We start from the raw sequence: 4,603 nt of genomic DNA on the forward strand, positions 1-4,603 counted from the left end.
TTCTACCACCAACTCTGCATGATTAAGGGGAATTGCCAGGACATTAAGAGGGGCTGTGTTCTCTTTTCCCATGCTTTGCCATGACAAGGACTGAAAATGCAGCCTGCTCACACTTCCATCCTCCTGGGCCATGCCTTCATGCTGGAGGCTGTGGTGTCATTCCCTTCACCACAAAGCCAGGAGAGGTCCATAGGGGCAGGCAGCAGCATCACGTTCATGAGCTGGCTGCAGTTCTGCTGCACAGGTTGGGCACTTCCCGCCATGAAGAGGAATTGGCTTTGATCTGGAGCATAACAATTCTGTACTCCAGTAAATTCTCACTGCGGGATGTTGGAATCGGAAATATTTCCTGGTATTTTACACTGGAGGTATTTGGTCCTTTACTCTTTTGGAGAGAAATCTGCTGGTGCTGAGGATCTGCTGGCACATTTTGGGTCTTATGAATGACACTTGCCCAACAGCCCCAAAAAGCCATGGAGCCTGTGCCCCCATCCAGCAACCCTCGGGGGGTTTAATCCACTGAATAAAGTGGGTTTATGATGGCTTTTTCCTCTTCTTTTTGAGACATCAGTTCAGCCCTGTGACCTGCTTTCCTTTTAAATTCCCTGATTCCTGGGATGTCTGTTCACACATCTTCAGCTGCTACAAACGATGGGGCTCCATTGGTTTCTGATCTGATTCATTGCTTGTTCTTTTCTCCTTCTTTGGCCACTGCACTGTACTCCCTTTCCTTTCCCTTCCCTACTTTCTTCCTGGGCAGCTCTGCAGATGTGGCCTCTCCATAGCCCAAGGCTGGAGCAGATTTTGGGTTGGCTAAGGCAGGTTTTGGGTGGTCCCCCAAAAATACAGGCAGTGCTGGGCCTGTATGTGTCACAGCAGGGAATGTGTGAAGCTTTGATCTGCCCTCACCTTAGACCTGAGGGTCTAAGTCTGCAAGAGGCCTAGTGCTCATCTGCCACAGGATTTGTAATGGATGACAAACTCCCAGGAAGGTCCCGTTCTTGTCCTTCCCTGTCATTCAGGTCTGAGGTGTTCTGGCTGCTCGAGAGGGGCTGACATGGTGTGAGCACACACCGCATTTGGCTGCAGCCAGAGCTCCTTCAGCCCTCTGGAGCACCAAAAACAGAGGGAAAGGAGAAGTTCTGAAGCTGAGGACCTGCACTTCTGCTGGCCTGAAAGAAGCAGCTGTTGTGACAGGGGTGAGGGTGCAGGAAGTGCAAGGATTGTCCCTTTTGAATGGGCTGATCAGGTGTCACTGGGTGACAGAGAACTGCGGGACTTCTGGGCCTCTAAAATTCACGTTGCGTTCAATTGACCATAAAAGGCCTCAAAATCCTGTGAGAGATCAGAGCCTTTGGCTTTCCAAATTCATGAGTTTGGATCTACTTTGTACTACAGCTCTGCTCCCTCCTCTGGACAGTATGTGCTTGGATATGCAGTACTCTGGGATTCGTGCCCTCTGCTCTTAGATGTTCTTCAAATTAAATAGATTTTTTTCTGCTGAAAGCATAACCTGGGTTAAATAGACTTTGGACTGGCTCTTCTCATGTCTCTTCTGGTTGTTCCCATCTTGCAATTCACAAACAGTTCGGTCACTTTTCCATTTCTCAGCCCCAGCGTGGCATCCCAAGCATGAACGTACAGGTTCTTTCTGTCTGTGTGATGATGCTGCAGCACCAAAGCTCCCACCAGGACAAGAGGAATCTTTAATCACCTTTCCAACAGTCAAGTCCTGCATTGTATCCCTGGTTTTGCCATGGCCGCTTCAAGCAGCCAAGCTGCTGGGGCAAGCTGATGAGAACAAGGGTGCCACACAACTTTGTCTGGTTAAAAAACAACCAACCAACAAGGGAATAATTTGGCTTTACTGAGTTTTGAGCAGCCCTTCATAACCCTGGTGCCTTTTCCCAGGACTCTTTCAACTGAAGCCTTTAAAAGTTGCAGTTTCACCTCCCCAGGAAACCAGCTCTCTTCCAGTGGTAGGTGCAGGTTGGCTATAAGTTTGCGGAGAAACCAAAATTGTAGGAAGGGAACTCAAAGGTCAGACTACAGGGGATTTTTATTTTGGTTTTGGTTTGTTTGGATTCTGTTACTTCTCCAGGGACTGATCCAAAGCCCTTGGAAATCAGACTGAAATGCCTGCTGTTCCTTTGGAAGCCTCAGGCACCTTTCTGATGATGTTGGCAGGTTTTGAGTCAGCTCCAGAATGTGTTTTCCAAATGATAGGAATTTTCTAAGTGACACCTTGATTTCTTCCCTGTACAAACAGACCTGCTTGTCACTTACACATCTTTACCTGTGTTCAACATACAGGTTTGGGGTTTTTTTTTGCTCTCAGAAACAATATGCTGCTAGACACATTTCCTGGAGGGAAATGGACACCTACCTACACACAAAGCTATCCAGCTAATTTATACCTTGTTGAATTTATAATCTTGTCTATGCTTCTATGGACACTTTGTATGGGCTGCAGCTCAAATCCTAAAATAGTCAAGAATTTTTTCCTTTCCCTTATAGTATTCTATTTACTTTGACTTTGAAAACAAAAAAAGCGTATAAATGCAATAATGCAGGTAGACTAGAAATACTAGATTGAAAATTTAAAGTAGTTTAGCTTGTCCCATTGTGACTGACAGTGTTGTACGACACCCAACGCTGTACCCTGACATTTTCCAGGCTTTCTCCGTAGCTGAATCTAGTATTAGCTTTGGAAACCCATTGTGTGAGTGGTGGGTGGATGGGTCGGAATCGTGTGCTCTCTACACGCTGTATGTTACTCACATCACAAGCTGTATGGCCACTCCATATGCTGTGAAACTGTAAATGATTCCCAAATACACCTGTAACTCTTACCAGGATTGTGAGAAATAAACTATATATAGATATATATACACACACATAGAGAGATTGTATAATTCCTCCCGTGAGCATCTTCATGTACGTGGGGGTGCGAGTGGAACTGGCTGTGCTCCCTCTGGAGGTTTTCCGGAGAAAACTGTGGATGCCCCATTCCTGCAAATGTCCAAGGCCAGGTGGGACGGGGCTTGGAGCAACCTGGGATAGTGGAAGATGTCCATGGCAGGGGGTGAAACGAGGTGAGCTTTAAGGCCCCTTCCAACCCAAACCATTCTATGATTCCAGGATTCTATGTTTCCTGAAGGCTCAATATTTTCTAGGATTAGTGATCCCACTGAGAACTGCGAGAAAAGGCAGTTCCTACCCCAAATAAACTCCAGCCTGCCCAGGGAAAGCAGGCAGAGGATGACCGTTGTTATTCACAGACAGGAATTAAACAGAATCATAGATTTACCCCGAGACACAAGGGAAACATTTCCGATCCGAGGGATTCCCCATCCTTCAGGCTGGTCTCCAGACTTCGCCCCCAGTTCTTTGCTGTGACCTTTCTCCTGCCAGATTTCTCCTGCTGATTTTCTGGTTTTGTTTCTAAGATGGCCTGGGAACACCTCCCAGACAAACCATCCCCTGAGGACTGGGTGATGTCCGTGGGGTCCCTGGGCACAGATTCCCTCCGGGCTCAGGGAGGGGAGGACGGTTTTGGCAGCACGTGTCACTGCACAGGGTTGATGTTGAATTACACCAGCTCCAATCAGGGTCCCAGCAGAAGCCTGAAGGCTTTTGGAATTTAATTTCTTAAGAACTGGGAAGAAAAATCCTGTAAGTTCCACAGGGTCAGGAAAAAGGGCATCCTTCAGCTGCAAAAGCGTAATCATCTGAGGGTTTTGCTGCAGAAACACAGCTGGGGACTTGAGCTTTAGCTTGTCTTGACCGGAGCAGGAGATCAAATGCGTTCTTATTTTCTGAGTGGGAATGCTGGAGCTGAGAGGCTGGGATGGGTGGGGGCCTGACCCTCCCAGCGGCCCCAGTCAGGGTGTGTAGAATTGCACATCCCTGGGGCAGTGTAGGGAGGATGGGAAGAGCTGATGGAGCAGTGGCTGGGACAGCACTGTCCTTTGTGTTTGTTTAAAAAGCACTGGATTCACAAGCAGGGAATAAGGACCATAAATGTGACGCTCTGTGCCATAAAGGCTTAGGCTGCTGGAGTGGCACTAAGTCCCAAATTACCCCACACAACAGCAAAACTGAATAGTGAAAGAGATGCTTTTTTTTCCTTTTAAAAAATAATTTTCTGGCATCTAAGCTGGAGCAGAGAGGAAAATCCAGATTAACCAGCCTACAGATTCAGAACATGGTTCTGGAAAGAAAAGGAGACAGAAAGATGGCATAAGCTACATTTCCTTTAATAAAGCCAGGCTAGAAATGAAGCCCTTTCAAATAAACAAATAAAACCAATAGCAGAACTGTGCTGTCTTTATCTTATATCTACCATTTTATAACAGCATTGTGTCTGTAAGACACCAGCAGCCAGCAAGGGATAAACCTATTAAATTCACACTGGGATGAAAGACGCAAATCCAGAAACTGAACACGGAGGCTTACAAAAGTAGGGAAATAAGGAAACAATGACAGTTGCCGGTGGGACGTGGAACTAGATGATCCTCGGGACACACGAGGGCTTTTAAAGGGCACGGCGGCGGCAGCGCCCACTCTGGGCTTCCCGCGCTTTTCCGCCCCCCTCAGGATT

The 4,603-nt window shown here is 47.2% G+C and overlaps 1 long non-coding RNA gene across 1 annotated transcript in view; it reads right to left on the reverse strand.

The window, feature by feature from the left end:
- The window catches only part of LOC108448620, a 4,180-nt gene extending 138 nt beyond the window's left edge, over nucleotides 1-4,042 (reverse strand). Inside the window, exons 1-2 of the long non-coding RNA XR_001864575.1 lie at nucleotides 4,031-4,042; nucleotides 2,272-2,274 (exon numbers count right to left, since the gene is read on the reverse strand). This is a non-coding gene — a long non-coding RNA (uncharacterized LOC108448620). The remainder of the gene's footprint in view (nucleotides 1-2,271; nucleotides 2,275-4,030) is intronic.
- Between the last annotated feature and the right edge of the window lie 561 nt (nucleotides 4,043-4,603).

The sequence above is a fragment of the Corvus brachyrhynchos genome, unplaced genomic scaffold (assembly GCF_000691975.1).
Source record: "Corvus brachyrhynchos isolate BGI_N302 unplaced genomic scaffold, ASM69197v1 scaffold1118, whole genome shotgun sequence".
NCBI lineage: Eukaryota > Metazoa > Chordata > Aves > Passeriformes > Corvidae > Corvus > Corvus brachyrhynchos.